Source organism: Pelodiscus sinensis, chromosome 6 (genome assembly GCF_052426305.1).
Source record: "Pelodiscus sinensis isolate ZL-2025 chromosome 6, ASM5242630v1, whole genome shotgun sequence".
NCBI lineage: Eukaryota > Metazoa > Chordata > Testudines > Trionychidae > Pelodiscus > Pelodiscus sinensis.
The window spans coordinates 83,404,618-83,429,442 of NC_143057.1; the positions used below are offsets into that span (position 1 = coordinate 83,404,618).

General features: G+C 38.0%; 1 protein-coding gene across 6 annotated transcripts in view; it reads right to left on the minus strand.

Annotated features, from left to right (window-relative positions):
• The window catches only part of ZNF366 (zinc finger protein 366), a 39,899-nt gene extending 15,679 nt beyond the window's left edge, over window positions 1-24,220 (minus strand). Inside the window, exons 1-3 of one of the 6 annotated variants that reach the window (XM_006124296.5) lie at window positions 24,063-24,220; window positions 19,839-19,961; window positions 3,110-3,233 (exon numbers count right to left, since the gene is read on the minus strand). The gene's annotated coding sequence lies outside the window, so the exon portion shown is untranslated. The remainder of the gene's footprint in view (window positions 1-3,109; window positions 3,234-19,838; window positions 19,962-24,062) is intronic. The other 5 variants (XM_075932244.2, XM_006124295.5, XM_089779338.1 and 2 more) reach the window with 5 other exon arrangements.
• Window positions 24,221-24,825: the final 605 nt, after the last annotated feature.

Below are 24,825 nucleotides of genomic sequence, written 5' to 3' on the forward strand. Positions count from 1 at the left end.
ATATTGTAGTATGGTTGTGACAAAAAAATTCAAAGCCAAAACATCTGAAGTTCAAACTTCTTTATATCATTAACTTGTGCTGCTGTTGAGAAAACAATGGCAAAGTGAGTTTAGAACACTCTGTACCATCAGCTTCCATGCTAGATTTCCTGGTTCTTGAAAAGTGATGATAAACATTGTACGTGTGGCTAGGGACTGAGAGACATTTGGGGTTTTTTTAAGCTAAAATCTTGAATGGAATTAATGTGGGCAATATTTTTTACTTTACCTAAATCAGTTAGGTAAGTATATAGTGTTTAAACAAAGAAAACATATTTAACCGAGTTAAATAATATCAAACACGCCTTTAGCTTTCCAGAGCAACTGAGAACCTGAGATTGCCAGCTCTTTTTTGATAACATTTCACTGCCTTTTCATGCAATAAAGTCATTAAGCAAAATTCCAAAATCTACATGCAAATTTTATGCTATTAACTCAAGTAGGAATTTAGCCTGTGTAACAGAGTAAAATATTGAGGACTTCAGAATTTGGCATATGTAATCCCAGTGATCTAATTTGAATATTTAAATTAGACCACTGAGATTTCATATTGACCCTATAATAATACATATTTTTTTGGTGTACTACTGTCTGTCCAGGATGAGGCGGGGGAAAAAAGATAAATTTTTTGCTTTGCCATCTATGAGATGCTGAGGCTGAGCAAGTGAATTTGTTGATTGCTATTAATAACCCCATTTTTGGGAGATGTGGAGATGCTAAAGAAGCTCCATTTACTTTATCTGGAATCTCCAATTTGGAGAAATTTGCTTCTAAAAATAGATGAAAGAACATCTACATGGCCCTAGATAATGTGTGGAGAGCTGACAACATCTTAAAGACTTGGTCACAAGCATGTCACCTTAATGTTTTTAGGATGTACAAAAGTAAAATCTGAAGAGTTCTGGAGCAATCTCTGAGACACTACTGGACACAAAGGGCACCCAGGAGATAAAACTGATAAAACAAGAATCTTCACTGGTGAGAATAGAACTAATGGGAAAGCCTCAGTGTGTGAAGGGTTTAACTAGAACAGTGGTCTCCAATCTTTTTAACCACAAGATCACTTTTTCAGTTTAAGTGCAATATAAGAGCTACCTCAAATCCAAATACCTTTCCCCAGCTTCCTTCCTGTGCCTTCTTTGAGGCCCCACCCCTGTTCCGCCCTTTCTCTGAGGCCTCAGCCTGCTCACCCCATTCACCTTCCTCCCCCATCCTCACTCACTTTCACAGGCTGGGGTTGGGGTTCAGGCTCTGGTCTTGGGCCAAGGGGTTTGGTGTGTTAGAGGGGCTCTGTGCTTAGCCCAGGATGCGGGATTGGGGTCTAGAAGGGGTTTCAGGGTACAAGCTCTGGAAAGGAGTTTGGGTGCAGGAGGACTCATATCTGGGGCAGGAGGTTGGGTGTAGGAGAAGCTTCATGACTGGAACAGGGATTCAGGAAGCAGGCTCTGGCTGGGCACCACTTAACTGAGACAGCTTCTGGGTGGTGGAGTAGTGGGGTTAAGGCAGGCTTCCCCCTGCCTGCCCTTGCACCACTCCTGAAAGCAGCTGGCATTTACAGCAATGGCTCGATGGCACCATGTGCTGCCCCTTGTCTACAGGCATTGAGCCCACAGCTTCTACTGGCCACGGTTCCCCATTACTGATCAATGGTAACTGCAAGAGTGGTGTCTGCAGGAAAGGACAGCACGTGGAGACCTCCTGCTCTGCCTTTCTCAGAGGCTGCAGGGACATACCAGCCACTTCCAGGAGCAGCAATTACCACAGGGATAATTACTCCAGCCACGACAGGGTAGGCATTTTAGAACTCACTACCCAAAGAATGAAGTGTAAGAGGGAAACGAAAATTATGAAATGCACAGACCAGTCGAAAACCAAAAATAACCCACTTTGCAAGCAGTAAAAGAAGAAACAACAACCCCCCACAGTATGTATTGGGTCAGATGATGAGAGTGAAGAGCAGAGTGTATTTGTGAGAATGACAGACACACACACAGTGTGTGAGTGTGACAGATTTATTTTGCCAAGCTCCCTCCATTCCCTTCTCTCTGTGTGGAGATAGGGTACATAAGTGAGGGGAAGGAGGGACACCCTGACATCAGCGCCCTGCCTCTTCTCACTCCCATACCCTACACAGCAAGCAGGAGGCTTCCAGGGGGACAGCTCCAAGACAGTGTGTGGAGGGGCAACTGAAGTGCCAGTGCTTGATAGTTTCCTGTCCAAACCAATCAGGATCACCTGTCAGGGCTCTGAGATCTATTGGTAGATCCTCATCTACTGGTAAGTGACCACTGAACTAGAGGAATAAGTTCTGGGGCATCGAGAATTACAGTTAGTAAAATAGAATAGTAATAGCAGAATGTAATGCTCTAGCCTGAAAAACTCTTTAAGACAGGGAGTAAAGGACTGTTATCAGCTAGACCTGAATTCGCACCCTAATCTAGTCCCTCTTTCATGACCACACAATGGGTTGGTTTATAAAAAATGGGAAATTCTTTCGGATCCAAGAGGGACGTAGATGACTCCCTCTCCCTCCATTGGTGGGTGGGGGAGGGGAGAGGAAGTCTGGCATATTTAAACTATTCGAAGTTATTCTAAACGTATGTAATTTCAATTGGAAATACATCTGCCTCAAAATGTAAACTTTCCCTAAACATTGTGGGCTCAACTTTCCATTGTCCTGTTCCTTGTATAGTCATTTACATGGGTCCAAAGTTGGTTAAACATTAAAGAAGTGAAAGGCAGTGGCAAATCAGATCTTGCTGACAGCATTGTAATGCTATCAAGAATCTATCAAAGCTACTGTAATTAAGTGCTTTTTGCTGTTGTCTGATGCTGCCGGCTTCTCTCAGCTTTCATTACCTTCATTTGTGTTGGGGATTTCAAACCATCCTGAGACGGAAATAGTGACAGAGGTTATCACTATATTTGAGAGTCTCTTCCTTGAAGTAGAAGAGGCATTACTGAAGAGGAATCATTTTATTGCTCAACAAGAGCATAGTCACTTTCACAAAAAGCTTATGTCATATTATCCTATAATGGATTATCATATAAATCATTGGCTCAGGTATACCTGGGAAAGAGGACGTTCAATTATTCAGGAATCAGCATTAACACAGAAGCTGGGTGCAGGTAGACTGAGGTGAAGGAATACAATAGCATCTAAGGGCTCCAAATCAGGTTCTGTGAGACAGGCTCTGTTCAAACATAATGAGACACCCCTGTCAATAAATCTACATTTTGCTATGGATCATCTTGCCATTTCTGGCTTGTTATTATAGTTTTGTCAAATCTTATACTATGGAAAGCAAACGTTTTTGTTGTTCAAGACGAGGGACAAATGTGGGGTTTGCACCTACTGCTCCTGAAGTCAATAGCAAGTATCCCATTAATTTAATGGGAGCATGACCTGCTCCTTGGTCATCATCTCATTCCATGAAAGATTGCTAACCCTTCCAATAGAAGGGATTGCAGCCTGATAACAAATGTAAGGATTAATTCCTTTAAAGATGAAAGGTGTAGTCTCTTCTGCTTTAAATAACTTTGCTAGAAGACACAATGTTACCATCAAATAGAATATTTCCTCATTACTTTACTTTATTTCTCTTTAGAAGATCCATGACTCTGGAGTCAGGTCCCTCTTTTATTCTCAGAAACTTAAAGACATTTTATATCACCCTCATTTTAAGTATTTTATAGGTGTCTATCATTTAATATGTAATCACAGCTGATTTCCTTTAATCACTTTTCACCTAAATATTTGTGCTGTATGCATAATGATATTCAATAAACTTTAGAAATTATTTTAGACTTAAGCCTAGATAATGAGCATTTATCTGAGCTATCTAAGCTTCTTGAGTCTGAAAACTCAATCTGGAAATCTCACCAAGCCAGAATTTTTCATGCTATCTTTAAACTTTCAGGTGCCTAAACACATATGAAGACACACCAGAGCTTTAAAAAAGGTTCTGTTTCAGTTGGGATCTAGAAATAGGTGGAGAGTTTCAAGAGATTCTTTTTTTCCCAAATGGTCTGCCCATCACTTATGGAGTAGGTTTCAGAGAGATAGCCATATTAGTCTTTTTCAACTTTTTACTAATGGAGGACAAGCTTATGTCTCACTAATTTCCATTTTTAATTTCTATACATGAGTATATTGGAGTATGATATACTAACTACAAAAAAGGAACTACATAAAGTAATCCCAACTGTGTTGGGAAAGCTGTTGCGGCATTTCCAGAACAAAATTTCTGTACTGCTATTTATAAGTAATGTTGTTATTGAATTAACTTCCTTGAAAGAGGAAAAGAGTTTTTAACACAGAAAATGAATCACCTCTTATTTTCTCATTTCCAAGCATATTTCCCTAGAAGAAAAAAACCTAAACTTGTACATCTATCATACTACTCACGGTACCAGCATACATAACTTTAGAATCCCTTCAATCCTGATCTTATTGAAGTATATGGCAAAATTCCTTAAATGGAAGCCATCACCAATTATTAGAAGAGGCAGAAAGGCACCAGTATAAATGTGAGTGATCCAAACAGCTTAGACCAGTGGTGGCCAACCCATTCTGGGCAAAGAGCCAAGATATCAGTGGATCCAGTGAGGGGCAAAGTTGTCAAGCAAAAAAAAAAAAAAGGGGGACTGCTCCCTTTTCCCCCTTTAAAAGGAACCCCAGTTGCATTTGGTTGAGGAAAAAAAATAAAAATAAAGCTCTGTCCCTTTAAGAAAATACATTTAAAGGCTTTTTGACCACATCAGGCTCCCGCCAGCTGACGCCATCTTTAATTCTCCATCTTTAATGGCCGCGTTGGATGGCTCCCCTGCCCAGATCGGAGGAGAGGGCCATTTTTGGGAGTGCAGGGGTGGCTTTACAAGCCATTGGGGGAGGTTTCACGAGCCGCACCCTGAGGGAGAAGAGTGCTCATTAGCCATGGGTTGGACACAGCTGGCTTAGACTATAATTACTCCCCTGCTACCACTACTACAGAACAGAGATGATGATAATAGAAATGAGACTTGAATGAGTGAGAACTGAAAAAAGGTTACTATTTGTTCCCTTTAAGATAGGAAACCCAGACTAGTTGGATGTGACAGTGGAGCTTGGCTTGAGGATCGGGAAACAAGCATGAAATTTAGGCAAGTGTGGAAAATATAAAGGTGGTAGATTTGGGCATAGCTCCTGTGAGTTAATAAGAACTATGTTCTTAAACAACCACGTGTGATTCAAACACACAGATGAATGGATCATGTCAATTCAGTCCTGTTTTCCCTATGCAACTGAAATACTGATGCTGGAATTTGGAAGGAAAGAATTAATTGTAACTGCCTTTCTTTACTGTTTGATTACTTCATTCTGTCTATATTATGGTGAGGGCCAATTGACCAATAAAATAACTACTATACTCCTTCACTCCAGATGAGCTATGAAAGCTTTGCAAATCTCAGAACATTTGCAAGCAGTCATTTTGATGACCCAGTTATCACTGACCCAGTAGGTTTCATGGGCCTTTACATAACTTGCCCCTAAGTTTTGTTTGGGCCAAACTCTGAATTTCTAATATAGTTTTTATTCATTTATTGTTTGGGCAAATTTTCCATTGACCTCAGGATTCAACTGATTAGACATTTGTAGAAGAACCATTTGGCCATTCAGGTCAATGTAGAATTGTTGCCTACAGAATATTGTCAATATTTTGCAGAGTACAATTTGAATCAGTGCAAGTCTTAAAATTATTTATACAAATGTGAATTTGTATATTGCCATTAGCTATGAACTTTCATTTAATTGATGTGAATTAATTTGCAAAGCTCTGCCTGAGCTACAGGTTGAATCTCTCTGGTCCAGCAACATCCATGGTCTGGCATGGGGGTGGCCAAGTTTCCTGCAGTCCCATAAGGTTTCTTTACAGCCACCAGTCCTGGATCTCAGTGTTCTGTGCTGTAATTTAGCTCTAATTTACCCCTAAATGTCTTCCAAGATCCCAGTAAGCAGTGGAAGTGTTAGTAATGCTGCTAGACAAAATAGACCTCCTGCGGTTCGGCAAATTCTCTAATTCGGCACTGGTCAGGTCCTGAGGGTGCCAAATTAGAGAGGTTCAACCTATACATATCTGATCTCTCACATTTCCCACTTCTCTTTTGCTTTAGCAACAATGACCTTTTAATTTCCTTCTTTCACTCCTACCTTCATGCTGCTTCCTATTCATGGAGTAACCTCTCATTCCCTGTGTACCTCTCTTCACCTTTCTCCCAAGGACTGTGTTCTTCTGTCAAGTCCACAATTGGAAAAAAATGGCAATAATAAAGGGACATTGAGTAAATAAGGTAACTCTTTCCTCTGATTCTCCCAGTGTGCCTTGGCTCTCTTATTTGTTCTGTGGTCTGTGTCAGACAGGAAGCCATATTAGAATGACTAGATGATCACAACAGTTCCTTCTGACCTTAAAATATGAATCATCTATACTGTAAACTCTTTGGGGCAGGGACTATCTTGATATATTTTAGACCAGGTCCAACATATTTTCAGTGCTTAACTAATGAGAATAATTTCAAGCTTTGATTTTTAGCATTTCTCACTGCATGTGTTGCTCAATACTTGTCTGTTTTCATAATTCCTCACACTCATTTAGGCCTACTATTTATTTTATTTCTGCTGTACGCTTGAGTGAGCTGTAGTAAGCAGAATTAGGTGTGAGGCAGAGAATTCAATTCAGATCCAGATCTGAACTTCTCTAAAATCTGAGGATGTTCTCATCTGGTGTGCTGTAACTTTGTAAATTTCATGTATTTAGTATTTCTCCTCATTCTTTATTTTTTCCCCTATTCATGTCTGTCCCTCAATGTATGAGAAAATAAAGGTTCTCTTTGTACCTAACTGTGGAGGTGACTCATTTTAGTGTTTGGTACCCAAATGCCAGATTGTCAATTCATTGTTCTTTGTCATCCATTTGGAGCACAAACCTGTAAAAAATGATGGGTTTCAGATATGGGTTTCAGATATGCCACTCACATGGAGCTGCAGAGGATAAGGAGCAATTGTAGCTCCAGTTCCCCAGTCCTCTTTCTCATATCTCAGATCTTCTTGCTGCTGCCAGAACACTCCCCTTACCTTTTATGCCAGCTGCTCTCTTTCTCTTTCACCCTAATGTCACATTATTTCATATGTGGGGATGATACAGCAGGGTGCATTTTCCATCTATGCTCTCTGCAATAACCACATGTGCTTGCAAACACATGAATATGGAAAATTGACTGAGTGAAGCCCAATTCATCCCTAAAACACGTGTGTTAGGAATCTGTACCATGTGGACTGAATCTAGAAGAGAGATGTTTAATATTGAACAAAAGTGTGGGTAGGGGTAGGAAACTCCTCCTGAAAAGCCATTGGACATAAAGATATGTTAGGGAGTCACAAAATGGGAGATGTTGGGGAATGTAAGGGCAGAGTTGAGAAATGTAAACTTTCTGGAGTTTTAATAAATATCTTCTTTTAGTACCAACTGCCCTTTCTCTCTCTCTCTTTCATACACATACACACATACATACACTCACACTCCTTTGTCTACAGTGAGGTCTATGGGACTTGAGCAACAGCTTAAATTTAAACATGCTTAAGTGCTTTGTTGAAGAGGAGTGCTTTCATGATTTCAGCCTTGGTGTTTTTGCCAAATTATGGATATCTTTAAGATGCAAGACAGGGGCTCACCTTCGCAACTTTATTTCTCTTCCCTTTTTTATTTGCTGCTGTTAATGGCATTGGAATTGGAAACATATAAACAGTTGCTCATGAACATGATCTGGAATGATTTGAAATCAGGAAGTGGACAGGATCAGGTTTTTCTCCCTGCATGAACATGATACTGTTGAGAGGTTTGTTGTCTTTTCACTTCTCCCTGGGAAATTACCTTCATGTGCTGATTTAGGGTTGCAGGATAAAACTTCTTCTTTCCAGCAAGAAACATTTCTCATCAGAATTTATGCTGTAAAGTGGAACTGACGACTTGTCAGCTCTTTTATAGTGTGACCCAAAGTTCATTAAAGTCAATGGAAAGACTCTCCATGACTTCAGTGGGCTCTGGGTCAGATCCTTAATGATTTCCCATGTAATTTGTCAGAAGGCTGGTTCTTCATAGGTAACTTTTTCTTTGGAAATTCACTTGATTTGCTGTGATTTAGCTTTAACAGATAGCATTCTTGACATGTCACTTAACCATGCTAACCACTTTTATATGCAGAAGATTACAAAAAATTGGAGACTCTTCAGTTATATGCATAAGCAATTAACTGAAACTTTTCTGAAGGATTTGAACAGGTTAGCATGATACACTAAACCAGCTACAATAGAAACATGTGGTTTTCATTTATAGTTCTATGCAATTAAGTAATGGTTTCTTGGGTTACATAACACAGTACTTAATACTTTATTCCATGTTAGTTTCACTGGATCTGTTTTCTGCACATGCCTGACTCAATTCAGGCTTGGTGTGTATGTTTTTAAGTTATTTTTCAGGCTCTCTGAGTTATCTCCACAGTCTGAGCTTCCCACAGCAGCACAGCTGCATTTGTCTTGCGTGTGAAAATGAGACAGGCCTCTTTTAGTCAAACTGAAAAGCAGACCAGTTTTCATCACTCAGCCACATATCTGTTGTTTCACTGCACCTTTAAACATAGTTGTTTTATGTCAAAGCCCCCCCCCCCCCCCAAGGTTGGGAAATAGTCTATTTGCACACTCTGGCTATACAGATAGTTAAGCTTCTTAGTCATTTTGGGCATTCATGTCCATTATTTGCCTTTCTTACCATTCAGACAGATATTTGCTAACAACATTTTGAAGAGTACATTTATTTTTCTATAGCAGGAATTAAAAAAAAATCTTCTCCTAAAATAAATCAACGTACTGTTATTTTCAGGGCTCGACAAATAATTCAATCTACTTGCCCGTGGCGAGTAGATTGCAACATGGAAGAGCCGGGTTCGGGCGATCTGCACATGTGCAGATCGCTGGACAGCACGGCTGGCGAGCGGGGCTCGCCACGGTTCAGCGAGCCCTGATTATTTTCACACATATTTTAAAGAATTATTAAAGATTATTCTCACAGATGCAAATCTAGAGTAACTCTGTTCTCTTCACTGTCAAGAATTCAGACAATCTATGGGTGAAAACATTATTATGGTATAATTTGGTTTTGGGTGCTGCTAGCAAGTATATGCACAGAAAATTGTTTAGTTGTATTGCTGGGTGTGCTTATGGCTTATGTTTCAACACTGCTTTTTTCCTCTTTTATTCCCCAGCTGTTTTTTCCTGGTCTATACTGAAGTTCCTTTCCTCCAGAGATGAACAGCTAGCTTGCCCTTAATTTGACAGAATGATTCATTATCATTTCTATTATACTTTTTACATTGTTTCCCAAGGAAACTAGATATAGGACTCTGTGTGGGATAGCTTCACAGTGCTGTGGGCTACTATGTAAAGCTTACACTTGGCCTTTGAAATGTTCCTATCCCTAATGCTCCTCCTAATATGCCTCTATCCCTTATAGGGGAGATCATTAACTGACCATCTCCAGCCACTTTAATGTGTCAGTGATATGAAGTGGCCTTTTAATTCAGTTTAGGGCCTCTGCTGGAGATGTAATATAACTGACAGCAAAATTTGGTCCATTATAAATATCAAATTTTGCTGTCAGTTATATTATATCCATTAGGTGTAACTGATGTCTACACTACGAGAAGTTATTTCAACTTACTGTCAAAATAATGTTGAGCTGGAGGATTTCTTACTTGGATTCCTATAGCCCTCATTTTGCAAGGAGTAAGGGAAGTTAGAGGATGACTGCTCTTTCTTCGACTTCCTGCTGTGTAGACAGTATCAAAAGCTGAAATAAGCTATTTCAACTAAAGCCATGCAATTGACATAGCTAAGGTTGCGTATCTTATTTCAGCTTTAGCCCTGCTATGTAGACATGCTCTTAGACTTAGTAGACTGCTCTTAGACTGCACCATTATTTCGGAATAACTAGTGTTATTCCAAAATAATAATGCAAGCATCTACACAGCAATTCCATTATTTCAAAATAATATCGAAATAACGGGTGGCTTATTCCAACTTCTGTAAACCTCATTCCACGCGGAATAACTTCTTTTCCGAAATAGCTATTTTGAAATAGCTGCAGTGTGGATACTCTACTGCTGCTATTTCGAAATAGCTCCCTACCAAGGCCATTTTAGGTAATTTCTACCCTGTGCTTCCTGGGGCTCTAAATTGAGATAACACATTCACATTAGGGGAGCCTGCCTTGGACTAATTTTGAGACTTCCCTGTACAGTGGAGGCTCTGTTTCAAAATAAGCTATTTTGGAATATATCTTCCAGAATAGCTTATTCCAAAATAAGCATGCAGTGTAGACGTGCCCTTAGAGAACTGCTACGTAGATGCTTGCATTATTTCAAAATAACACTAGTTCTGAAATAACTGTGCAGTGTAGACTCACCCTAATATAGCTGTAATTGAGGACATTTCTGGGCTTTGAGATCAAGTTATGATCTGATGTCAAAAAGATACATTTCTTCAGACTTTTATATAAAAATCATAACAGTATTCGTGTCAAAATCTGGAACAAGAAGTTTGTCACCACCTTTATGGAATGTATAAAATAGTTTTGAAAATCACAGCTTATGATTTCAACTCACCGCTCATCTCATTCCATCCTTATTTCTTGCCTACTTCCACATCTATCGTTGCAATTGAAAACATCACATTTTTGGCACCTGAGCCACTGTACATACCAAACAGTTTTCTTTTGGAATATTAGCAATTTTCAAAAAGTAAAGGAGCCCTGCAGAGAGTCCAGAATGAGAAACTAACCTTTGCAAACTCTTCTGTGTTAGGACTTTGTTGCAAAAGTGAACTTTTCATTGCTTTCAAAGGGATTCAGTTTGGCTTGGCCTTCCTTCCCACCATAGTTCCACTCCTGTTACTATCTCATAGAAGGCCATCATGTGGCCTGGTCACCTCCCATCTCCTCAAGTCTTAGGAGCTGTTAGATGGGGACTACAGTCATCAGTCTGCAAGCCAGCCAGCCAGCCAGCCAGCCAGTTGGCTTGTTCCTACATCATGAGTCTTTGGATCCAAACTGTCAACTCCTGAATGCTTCATTTGCACATCAACAGGTGCCCAAAAGAAGAGAGCAGGTAAAATGTGTGTATTTGGACACTTCTGGAGATAAGAAGGTGCTACTGTGGGATACTCAGCTGAATTTAATCAGTTTCCATTTGACACCTCAAAAACAAGATTTTAGATTGAAACCTGGTGCTATTGAAATCACTGGTTTTGTCATTTACTTTAACGTGACCAGGATTTTGCCCTTTTTAAAAAGTTTTGCTTTGAATTTTTCGGTTCACACAGCTGAAAGTGAAATCCAGAGGTGCTGAAATGCTGGGAACCCACATACTACTAAGATTCTGTGGGTCTTACTTTTGGATGAACTGAAACAGGAGGACTCATTCAACTCTCGATACTGACAGCAAAAGATATAACCTATCCACTGCTCACATCTGTCTCAGTCTCCAGTTCCTTAAAAACAGTTTACAAATTATGCATCCATCATCTTTATGAAGCTTAGGTGGATTTAGCTGAATACAGTTTCAGTTATGAATATAGAGCTAAAGTTTGATCTAGTTTCTCCTGGAAGATCTGGACACCTATTTTAATATATATTGCAATTGCTAAATACCACCTTAACATTTAAAAAGAGATGGGTTCTTAAACATAGACTACATCTACATTGGCATGATTTTGCGCAAAAGCAGCTGCTTTTGTGCAAAAACTTGCTGCCTGTCAACATTGGCCGCGAGTTCTTGCGCAAGAACACTGACATTCTAATTTGTGAAATCAGTGCTTCTTGCACAAGAACTATGATGCTCCCGCTCAGGAATAAGCCCTCTTACGCAACTGTTGTTGCGCAAGAGGCCATTGTAGACAGGTAACATGAATTTCTTGCGCAAGAAAGCCCGATGGCTAAAATGGCCATCGGAGCTTTCTTGCGCAAGAGAGCGTCTACACTGGCATGGATGCTCTTGCGCAAAAGCAAATCTCTTGCGCAAAGGCACATGCCAGTGTAGACGCTCTCTTGCGCAAATACTTTAACGCAAGAACTCTTGTGTTAAAGAGTATTTGCACAAAATCACGTCAATGTAGACACAGCCATAGTGTATTGGACAAATTTCCCTGGTAATTTCAGTTGCATACATTATCGTTCACTTTAAATCTGATTGTGAATGGTCAACTGCCTTCAATTCCCACTTTAGCTTTTATTTTGTATAAAGGAAATCAAGCCCTTTATCTTTAAAAATAAAACCTTGCACAATGGCAGAACCCAGATATCCTGAGTCAGGTACTTTAACTGCAAGATTACACTGTCTCCCAACAATAAAATTCCCCCAAACAATTATGGTCAACTATTTTGAAAGGTAGAGGTGCAATAAATATACTTGAATGGGTGCACTAAAGCAGTGTTTCTCAACCAGTAGTACAAGTACCCTTAGGGGTACTTGAGATAAGTCTGAGAGGGACTTCAACACAACTGAAATTTGGAGAAAACTGAATTTTTGTTAAGTTTTACAGTGTTTTATTATTGTTGTACTTTTTACACCCACAAATTTCATCGCCCGCCCAGCTATGATTAAGTTGTTTAAACAAATATGTTGAAATGGTAGAAAAAATGTTGTGTGTCTGAAAACTGTAGGTACGGGGAGTACTTATTTTTTTAAAGGGGGTACTTATAATTTTTTTTAAAAAAGGGGTACTTTATAAAAAAAGATAGAGAAACACTGCACTAATGGATGCTTTAAGTGGGTGTTTAAAAGGTTTTATTGAAAATAACCTATTTGAAAAGCATGATTACTTTGGAAAATGTCACTTTCTTGTAGAGATAAAAATGGTAATGGGATGAGGCTGTCAGTATTTTGTGGATTCTTCTCTGAGTACCTTAGACAGGCAAGCACTTGTGAGTTGCCTATGTTTTGGAAAGAGCTACAGTATTCCAAGGGACTGTTAAAATGACAAAGTGTACAATTGAGTGTAAATATTGAAACACTGATTAGTATTATTTTCATGGATCACCTCACCCACACAGACATTAACACTACTGTGTTAAGTGCTTATGAAAGATAGTAGATGGATAGCCCTTGAAGTGACAGTATGGCCACACAGAATAGTGTTCAAAGTGTTGTCACCTTCAAATCATCAGCAGAGGAAAATGGTATTAAACAGCAGAGAATCTGGACAAGGTTCTAAAAAGAAAAATCTTCTTACTTTTGAAAATGCTTTTAACTGGCAGGAACTGCTTAGCTGAGAAGACTAATAGAAGACTTTTAACTTCTATGTTCAGCTTGAAACCAGCCTGGGCCAAGAGTGACTTAGTCAATTAACCTTTAAACAAATGTGTGGTGGTGATCTCAGCCAAGTTCCTAGTGAGCCATTGGATGTGTGCCAACTGACAGCTTTTTGGCAATATCAGCAGAGAGACCAAGGATTACAGTGGGCAGAAAAATCTGAACTGCTGAACTCTATCTGTACAGATGGCTCCCCCAACTTAAGGTGAATTGGTGCGACAATATGAGGAAATATCATATGCTATAAATGCCTGCAACAGTGAACTCTTGTTTCGAGGGCCATCCATCTACTACCTTTCATAAGCACTAAACAAATTCAAAATGTTCTCAATCAATATAATTTTAATGTGCTTATGTGAAGATGAGTGGAAGTGTATTGATCCAAAGCCGCCAAAAAGTGTATATCTTCAGTGATTAATTATAAATTCCCATATTATCTATTGGAAGGTATAAAAGAGAATTTGTCTGTACAGCATTGAAGGAATTATGGAAGATTATCTAAATTTCGAAAGAATCATCTGGTACTGGCCACCATTCAAAACAGGATAATGGACCAACTGGATCCTCATTCAATATGAAATTCCTATGTTCCACTTTGGGCACAAGTTCAGGATAAAGCTGAGGAGGTTAAATAAAAAGTTAACATGGGTCTTTGTGTGTGTGTGTTGCTAACTTTTCCCAGACCATACTGGGGACATTGACAAAAGTACAGTACTTTAGCTGTTTTTTCAATACAGAGGAAAGCGCTCCAGAGTTGGGTGCATTGTATGAAATCCTTACCCAGAGCTTAACTTTTCTTCTGTTTTTTAAGGGAAAATTACTTCCCTAAGCCAAGCATATATCATGATAAAACTACACTGAGACCATGTTAAGAATTGTCAAATCTTCATAAAATATAGGGAAACTAAAATAAAGTTAATGGCTGTAATCTGCCAATTGCTGGTCCATGTTCCAAATTTGAACTTGGAGTTTTCTCTTCACCAGCAAAGTGAGCTGCCTAAGGACACATCTCCATTTCCGAGAGGATTGATGCTCTGGCTATTGACCCTCCAGTGTTTGATTTAGTGGGTCTAGTAAAGACCCACTAATTGAATCCTTGAGGGCACCCCCTGTTGGCTTGAGTACTCCTTGCTCAAAGGAGTTAAGGGGTGCATTTCTCCGATCAGTCTCCTGTTGTGGGGCTGCACCAAAAAATCGATGCAAAGTATGTCAACTCCAGCTGCAAAATTCATGTAGCCAGAGTTGTGTATCTTGCATCAATTTTCTCTGCTAGTATAGACCTCAGCAGATAACACAATGTAAATAAACAAAAATGTGACTACAACAGATGTGATGAGAGGTATCTAGCCATATTGCATTCATCACAAAGTGGCCTTGGTTATTTGCTATTGTTTGTATTTCTTTAATTAGGCATAAGAAATGCAGGCTACAAGTGTACAGAAACAATTCTTATTTGAAGTAGTTCTATCAGAAAAAGAACTTACACTACCAAATTCCTGTCTCCTCCTATGTGTAAGTGAATGTTGATTTTTTTGTGTGTGTGTAAAAGAGCAATATCCTTGGTGCTTTAGCTCCAGCTCTGAATATTGTTTCTGAATGACTTGTTAAAAGCTCACAAGGAATACTTTAATACAACTTCATCTCTGGCTTTTCCCTTCCCCTGTGATCCAAAAGTTGAATCCTGTAGTTGGTTGAGTAACAGGGGAATCCAATGATATTTCTACTCTCTGATCCACCAGTGAATATTCTGCAAATAATGTTTAATTATTATTTTTCTAATTTTAGCAATTGCAGAAATTAAAGTTTTAAAAATAAGCAGTAGTTAGTGGCAACAGATCTAAAAAAGCACCTGAAATTGGCACCACAGTTGTTTGTTTGGTTTGGGGTTTTATGATTATGATTATTATTTTATTATTTCAGAAATAAAATTCAACTTTATCAATTTAGTCCTGTCATTAGGGCAGAAATACGCAATAGCTGACAAGGTTCAAATACAGTTTTAAATGGCAGTGTTAGAAAACTCTGAAAAAATTAAGTTAGCATCACTAACATTATACTATAATAATGATTAGAAGTGAGAAAAAAGGGGATGTGTTTTTTGAAAAAACATTTGCAAAAATGGCATATAGTTTTTAATGAAAGTCTGAAACTTCATTAACATTTTCAAGCCACTCCAATAATTACTTAGATCTATTAATCATTATTAATTATTAGCCATCCCAAAGGTCTCATTTAAAAAGTGCTTTCCTTCACAAGAAAAATACACAAAACATTAACTCTCCCTTACATTCAAAAACCTCCATCCAACGAAAAAAACAAACAACTAACTCCTAAAACAAATCTTGAAAAAAGACCCAAAGCAAACAACAAAAATAACAATAACTCGATAAAGTTAAAAAAACAAAAATCTTTTCCCATGCAGAATTTTTGTTTGTTTGTTTGTTTTTTCCTGAGAATGGAAAAGTGCCAGAGATTCCATGAAGTCCACTGGGGGCTTCATAGTTGCTAGTTATTTTATGTGGAATGTAGAATTCTCGTACATTATATTGACTTACAGGTATAGGCATGTTGCAAGACTGCACAAAATAGGTTATGTTTACTCATGTGTATCGTTGTTGCCTGTAGTGGATGACTAGTGGACCTGCTCATTAAGATTATCACATGGAATCCTGGGTCCTGATTCTTTCTCCACTGGACACAAGTAACTCCCATTGCATTCAATTTCTTGGTTTGAGACTTATATTTAAATTGAGAGGTGTTTCTTATCTCCTCAGATAGAAGAATATATATTTGGAATCAATTTTTTGGGGATCTGTTTCCCAGTGAGACACATGTGGTTGATGTTGGTATTCACATGACTGCAGGTAAAACTCTGCTTTCAGATCTGTACTGCTTTTTGTAATGATTGTTATGGAATGATTTAATGTTCAGCATTAAGCAGAGATACTGGATGATAATTTGTATAAGGAGGGGCTGAGGGATTTGGACTTATTTAGTCTGCAGAAGAGAAGACTGAGGGGGGATTTGATAGCAGCCTTCAACTTCCTGAAGGGAGGTTCCAGAGAGGATGGAGAGAGTCTGTTCTCAGTAGTGACAGATGGCAGAACAAGGAGCAAGGGCTCAAGTTACAGTGGGGGAGATCTAGGTTGGATATTAGGAAAAACTACAGTAGACTTCCGATAATCCAGCACCTTTTGGACCTAGGTGGTGCTGGAGTATCAGATTTGCCAGAGAATCAGGAGGTCCGGTACAGCTGCATGGTTTAACAGCTGGCCAGGACACAATCTCTCTCCCTCTCGCCTCCCCTTTCCTCTTCGCAGCTCCTCCGTGTTGTAACCTGATCCTCCTCCCCCTCCCTTTCCCTTTCTCCTTCCCTGAAGCAAAACGCTCTTCTCCATACTGTAACACGATCCCACTCCCTCTCCTCCAACCTTATGCTCCCTCTGGTTACAGCCAACACTTGTGCTGAGGGGCAGGCTTTTTAATCAGCTGGTCAGGCATTTTGATGCTGGAGTATCGTGAATGCCGAACAGTTGGATGCTGGACTATCGGAGTTTTACTGTATTTCCCTAGGAGGGTAGTGAAGCACTGGAATAGGTTACCTAGGGAGGTGGTGGAATCTCCATCCTAGAGGTTTTTAAGTCTCGGCTTGACAAAGCCCTGGCTAGGTTGATTTAGTTGGGATTGGTCCTGCTTTGGGCAGAGGGCTGGACTTGATGACCTCCTGAGGTCTCTTCCAGCCCTATGATTCTATGAATCCCAATATGGGGTGGAGGTCTACACATAGATTGTTCTAACAAGGGAAATGCTGCCTTCCAAAAGGAGGTCAATCAATCTAAATTTTTCAATTGTGCATATTATTTTTATTAAAGCTACAGAGTACATCAACACATCCATTTATAAAACATTTGCACATGTAGCAAGAAGTATGTATACCTTCTGGGAGACCTACCATGAGGAAGACATCATTTTCATTTTATGACAGAATAAAGCCCACAAACTCCATCAAATTACAACTCTGGTTCTGGGAGGGAGGGCAAAGCAGAGACTGTTTAGCCAATATTCCTCCTACCGTGAAGCAAGTGGGTAATGAGAGGAGGTATAGAAGCAATTGTGGCTCCCCTCTCTTTAGTGGCCAGCCAGAGTAGTCATTCAGATATCTGGACAGGGATGTGTAAGCTGCTCTCTGAAAAGGGGTGAAGTAATTTACTCCCCTCTCAGGGTACGACTACACTGCACGGCTACCTCTGGTATCCCAAAATAGCTATCCCGCATCTACACAAGCTGCCCAGTATTTCAAAGTATTTTTCAAAATAACAGGCATGCTATTTCGGCATCCTGGTAAACCTCATTGCACGAGAGATAAGGGATGGCTCAAAATAGCACGTTCTTTAGAAATTTGGTGCTGTGTAGACACGCCAAATTTCAAAATAAGCTATTTTGAAATAGATTCAAAATACGATACTCAATTTGCACTATTTGTGTACCACGAATTGTGTATCTTATTTTGAATTTAGGGTGCTGTGTAGACACACTCAGATTAAGGAGTAAGCAGGAAAGGAAATAGAATAGTTTCTGGCTTATAATTCATTCTCGTTTCTGTTCCTGGCATAGTGCAGCAATGTACTATTCTATTACTCAGGGCAGACTGTAAAATTACAGTCTAACCCAGATAAATTATATAGTTTCCATACTTGATCAGTCAATGAATAAGGAGAAATTATTGCTTCGAAGTGAAAGATCAGACAATGGATGCCTCATTGCTAATGTTAGCACACTTCTTTAATAAATCCTCACAGAATAATAGAAACTCATGGTATGATCCCATTGCAACTTTGCTTCTGATTTAAAATAAATGGTACTTCTTTCTAATCCAATAGAGAAAGGTGGAGGGGAGAATGATTTTTCAATGAAAAGTATCAACCTACATATTCACTAAATTAATTTTACTGCTTTTGTTAATTCAACATTGCGAACCTTCATGCCAAGTGAATATTTAAACATTTTTTATTCTTTGTACAGCTTCCAAAATCCTGTTTCTATATGAAGTGGTACCCTACATTCCCAATAAGTATGGACCATCAAAAACTAGGACAGTTTTTATGTTAGTTGTTTATAAAAATTGTCAAGGGGAAAAAAACAAATTTGATCTCCAACTAATGAAAAACACAGCTTTCCTAAATCTTTTGTAAAGTGGATTTTTCACAGTTGGTTTGCAACTAACGCTGGCTTTCATCTAGTGTCTAAAAGATGAAAGTGAAAGGTAGCTACATTTTTTGTTTTTTAGAATAGTTGAGGAAACAGAATAATAGCTGTATTACTCCCTGATTCAAGTCACTGACTGCCAGTGATGATATGTTTCTAAATTATGCAGCAAGAAACCAGGAGCAAATGGGGGAAGAGGGAGAAATTAAGTCACCAGATAGGGAATATATTGCAATTTAGAAGTATCCCAATTTTTTTTAGTATAAGACTTGTTAAATGCAATTGTTTGCAATGTCCAAGAAGGAAACCCTCTTGCAATACCATACTGTTCTCAATTTAAAGGAAAAATTACTTTATTGTGAGTGTACAAACCACAATAGCACCTATGTAGTTCCATTAGTGTTACTGCATAGCTGTGAATTCCCTGGGCATGAAAGGAAAGCATTAAGTACTTCTTTTAAAACAGATGGGATTATTTCCTAGAATCTTTGGTATTTTATACATAAGGCAAGAAGGTTTGATCCCTGCCAAATGGATATGAAGGCAAATTAGACATCCTAGATGTAATACAATAGGTGTTCACCTAGTCAGAGCTCTTGTCTGGATGAGCATTCTTAACCCTCATGCTGAATATCAGCCATTAAAAATGGTATTGTCATTTTTGTTTCATAACTATCAGCTTCTCAACATGAAAATGAAGGTGACATCAGGCTTTCCCAGCATCTGCTTTTCCTCTAGCTATTTTTTGACCTTTTCTTTCTTTTTAAAGGCTTCCATTTTTTTCCTTCTAAAATTCTTTCTCTAAGACACTTTTCTTCTCTGATATCACATTTTGCCATGCTTAATTAGTCCTCTTCAGGTGAGCAGTGGGAGTGGAGAAGCTACTGCATTTTTAAAATACATGATTCATTTGGTTTAACAACACTTTTCAAAAAGGTGATTAATACAGACATTCAAGACATAACATTTTAAAAGGTATGTCAGATAATGAATACACTTATCTCTGTCTATATTTATCTTCTTTTACAAAGCATTATTGCTATTGTTTCTAAGGGACCAAACCTACAAAGGGATCTGTATGGGTGAAATGGTCCATTCATGAAGATTGCTTTGCTGTATTGGAGTCCCTGTGATATGCAAAAATTGAAAATTTCAATACATTTTGCCTAGGATAATCAATTCTCAATCCTACTTACAATCAATCCAGGATTACTTCTAGGAATGTGGTGATTTTTATTTCAGGCTTATCTTGGTTTGAAGCTGCCAAGAAGTTTTCGTCCACTCTAATCCATGCCAACACATTTATCTTCTGGTGGTGCCTCAAAAATATACAATATTATAATTACAGCTTTAAAACTTATCTGTATCCACATTATGCCCAAGCTGCTTTAAGAACAATTAGGCCAAGACCTTTCAAGGTTTGTGGGTAAAATACAGATCTTTCAAGGTAAAAATTCTCCCATTGCCAAAAAATATGAACAGCACAACAACTGTAAAAGAGATGCCAAAATGTGAAAGGAAATAATACCTTTTAAACATTTAGAACCCATGAGCCAAATTTCAGCTGTTGTGTATTAGCATGTCTGCACTCCCACAAATGTATGCCAGCAGAAAAGCTTCTTTCTACAGAAAAAATCTCATTGACTTTAATCCCTTTCTCCTATGACTTCCATGGAGCTACACACAGAAGTAAGGCTGCAGGACATAGCCCCTATCCTTACACTAAACTATATATTAGCTAAAAAGTCTCTGAGGGGTAGCTGTGTTTAATCTGTAACTTTAAAAATGAGTAGCCCCTTGGCACCTTAGAGAGTGACAAATAGATTTAGTATCATGAGCTTTCTTGGGCAAAACTCACTTCTTCAGCTGCATCTCATCTGGATGTATCTCATCAGGAAAGCTCATGATACTGTGTGTGTGTGTGTGTGTGTGTGTGTGTGTGTGTGTGTGTGTGTGTGTGTGTGTGTAAAAATATATAAAAAATATTATATTCTAAGGCGCCATGGGGCTACTCATTATTTTTATATATTTGCTAGTTAGTGTATAATAGTTCAAAACTACTGCTGATCCCAAAAATATCCCGATAAAACTTTTTTGTTAATTTTCAATGAAAATTTCACAATGATTCATTTAGATAAAATTGAAATATTTCATTTCAACTTTTTCAACTTTTGTTATATTCTGTTATAACTTATAAGATAAAAGTTGAAATCTTTTGCCTTTTTATATTATCTAATTTTAAAATATAAGTCAAGTCAGATAAATTTGAAATGAAAGGCATGTTATTAAAAAAAGGTTTTACCTTATTGAAATGAAACATTTCAACATTTACAAATGAAATTTTGGAATTTTAATTTCATTTTTATTTTGGAACAATTTTTTAAAACATATTCAGAATATCCTGTTGAATGGGAATTGGAGTTTCAAACAGCTCTACTCAAAACTATATTGTCACTATGTTTTGGGGTTTTTTAAAGAAAGGCACTAATAAGCTTTTAAATAAGATAAAAAAGTGTGTCTCTGATAAATACCTGTTTTATTGCCTTCCTTAATAACATAGGAATTAATCACTAATCACTAAAAATCTATTTCATAAACATTAAGCATACTCTCTAAACTTACACACTTAAATTTATGGAGGCTAGCATTCATAACCTATGGCTACATCTAGACTGTAGGCTTCTTTCGGAGGAAGCTTTTCCGGAAGAGATCTTCTGAAAAAACTTCTTCTGAAAGAGAATATCCACACTGCCAAAGCACATCGAAAAAGTGATCTGCTTTTTCAAAAGACAGTGTCCACACTGAATGAACGCTATCTCACATTTAAGCTGTGATTACTATGGACGGAATGGCCAACAGAACACCTGTGTTTTTTTCTGGAGTCTTCTTCTTTCGAAAGAACTCCCTCTTCCCTATCCAAACACGCCTTTTTCTGAAAGAGCTCTTTCAGAAAAAAGGCTTCTTCCTTGTGGATAGAGGTTTACCAATGTTGGGAAAAAACCTCTGTTCTTTCGATTCTTTTTTCAAAAGAACGCAATTGGGGTGTGGATGTAAGTGAAGGTTTTTTGGGAAAATGGCCATTTTTCTGAAAAAAACTCTGCAGTGTAGACATAGCCCCAGATTCTCTGCCTATAACTTTTTCGCAGCAAAGTGAGATAAGGACAAAACTCCATTTTCAAACCTCTCAAAGCGAAGTTAGTTAGTTAGTTATAATGGTATTATTTTATAAAATCATGTTGTAGTGATTTTATAACAAAAGTGCACAATGTTATACCCATTGCAAATGACCAACAAAAATGTATTGTATCAAAGAGAAATGTAACTGAAACGCATAATCCAAGAATGAAGCACAAAACTCAGGGACTGTATTTACAACTAAATTATAAAGTGTCATTCTACATTGCTATTTTACATAAATATTAATAGAGAACTGAGTCTAAAATCAGCATTTTATGTTTGGATTAGCTACTACAACAGCAAGTATACATGCTTTTTTGCTTCGGGATCATAGAATTCTCTTTTTTCCAAATTCTCAGACGGGATATCTAGTAAACATGGGCCCAGATTTCAAGTGTATATGAATTTGCTGAGATTATTAACACTGAAATCTGGATCTAAATTTTGTAGTTGGCTCCCAACTTAATCACGGATTGAGCCTAAATGCTGGATTCAACCTTCCCAGAATTTTGGGGCGTCTGCAATCCCAGATCAAAATTTTGCAGGTGGGACCCATCAATAGTGGGAACAGCAGTAGAACAGAAAAATTCTGCCATTCCAAGCAAATGGCATAAAAAGGCTTCTCTGATTATCGTAACTGACATATTAATGGGGACCCAGTTTTCAGACGTAGCCACCTAAATAACTATCCAAACTCTACATTTGGTTGTCTGAATCAGAACTTGGTCACATAAAGTGGCCTTTATGTCCAACTAAGTGCCAAACTGGGCATCCAAATAAAAAAAGTATGCATCTCATTTTCTTGCGTACACTTGAAAACTGGTTTATACTGGTAACCTTAGAAAACATTTTGTAGGTGACGTATCATCCAAAGCTCATGAATAGCACCAAATTAGATAAATTGGTACGTTTAATTTCAAACCATATTAAACAATACATTGATTAACTCCTTCTTTTTAACATTAGTTATAAAGTACTGGAGAAACATGTAATTTTATCAGAAAGCTTGCTAATTTGGGATAGATCACTCCCTACCATTGGAAAAGGGGGAGAGGGGAGTATAGAAAAGAATCACAAGGAAGAAAAATGTGTTCATTCAGTCATTGGGGGAAAAGTATATTCCCACTTCAGAGGAAGCACAACCCCCAGAACCCATGAATCTCAGAGGATCCATCACCAGCCAGAGTTGTCTGTACCTGGTCTCGAGTGCCCTGCCCTGCATTAGGAGCTAAGCAGCCAGGGACTTGATGTCCCACAAAACATTCTGATGTCTCACAGACAAGTTAATATGGGGCCAAGCGATGATCTAGATACTCTTTTGTAGAAACGTGACACATTCTACTCCTCATTCCTACTATGCCTTCTTGTATAAAAGTTGCTATTTGTGTTGTTGCCTGCCTTATACAAATAACTTACATGCTTACATCACACTCTTTGCTAAATGTGCAGTCAGACTTTGCTAACTTGATCATTAGAAACTGTAGTTGACGGGCCATTGGTTGATAAAAAATATAACTGAGTAGATAGCATTTTATCATGTTATCATCCTTGGTGGATAATCTTACTATTTATGACATTGGTTGTAACTTAGTCTTTTAAAAATGAAACTGGATCTCACTCAAGTGTTCAAATATCACTGCTTTCAGACTGCATATATCAAAGGTACTGAGAGATACAAACGTGTATTCACACACCCAATAAAGCTCTGTTTTAAAAAAAAGAGTAGTAATTCTTTCTTTTTTATGGGACAGCTCGATGACAGCTCAGTTGCTCATATAATACTTGAATGAATATGTCCTAGGTAATGGTCAGAGATGAACAAACTATACTAGCCTATCAATTGCATACCTACTAACCCTATCTCTGCCTTTGTGAGGTCCCAGTAAACCTTACTGAAACTTTCACTATAAAGTCAGTGAAGTGTGTAACAAGCTACAATGGCTGCTAGAAAGGAAAGGTCAACTACTCAGCTTCATATGAAAGAATTTGCACTATTGAAAACTGCAAAGATTATCAATCTCACTGAGAAATCATTCCTCAATATATTGATTATACCTCATACAACTAATAGCAGTATTTAAAAAACTGCCAGTAGATATGTTATAATGACAACATATACCACATGTCAAGGCATACAGTCATTATTTTTAAACTAGTAGTTGATAAATAACTTTCCTATATTTATAGATATATCTACTAAACTAACAAAGATTTCAGTAAAAACTCTTTCATGGTAAACTTACCAATTGTTGAAGTTGGAATGAGCTAAGCTCTCTACCTGCTTTCCTGTTGGCAATCTCTCCTGCTCCCTGTATTGAGATTGCAGTAAACTTAGAAAATGAGCAAGGACAATGTTTCAAATGACTTAAGAAAGAGAACAGGAACAATCACTTCGTTCTCTTTTTTCAGATGAGTACAGTACCTTCAGAAAGAAGGAAGGAAGGGAGGGGAGAGGAAGTCAACAACTCTTTGCTTTCCTGCAAAAAAATAAGGAAACAGTAGATAGCCATCTCATTTTCGCTCAAACAAAATGTTTGGAAAAATAAATACAACTGAACCAAAAGGAATTCCTCAAGTATTATATCTGCATTATTGGCTTCATAAGGACTAATTTATAGCTGTCTCTGTGCAACTACAACAAAACAAATGAAGTTCTAAAAGTAGTATCTAGGATTAAAATGCCCATATCTCATGCAGAGAACTCCATTAGCCAAAAGGGTACAGATAACATAATCCTACATGCCAAACAAGGAGAAATCTTATGTCACAGTAAAAACAACACACACACACACACACAGAGAGAGAGAGAGAGAGAGAGAGAGAGAGAGAGAGGAATGAAACATCTCTTGGTGCGTTAAAAATAAATTAACAAATTTAACTTTTACAGAATGTTATAAAACTGAAACACTTTTTGAGTCTCATAGATAAAGTGTAGGGGTCATATTTATCTGAAGTCAGAATTACACCAGAGATTAATTCAGCCTTTCTAAGAATGGAAAACCATAG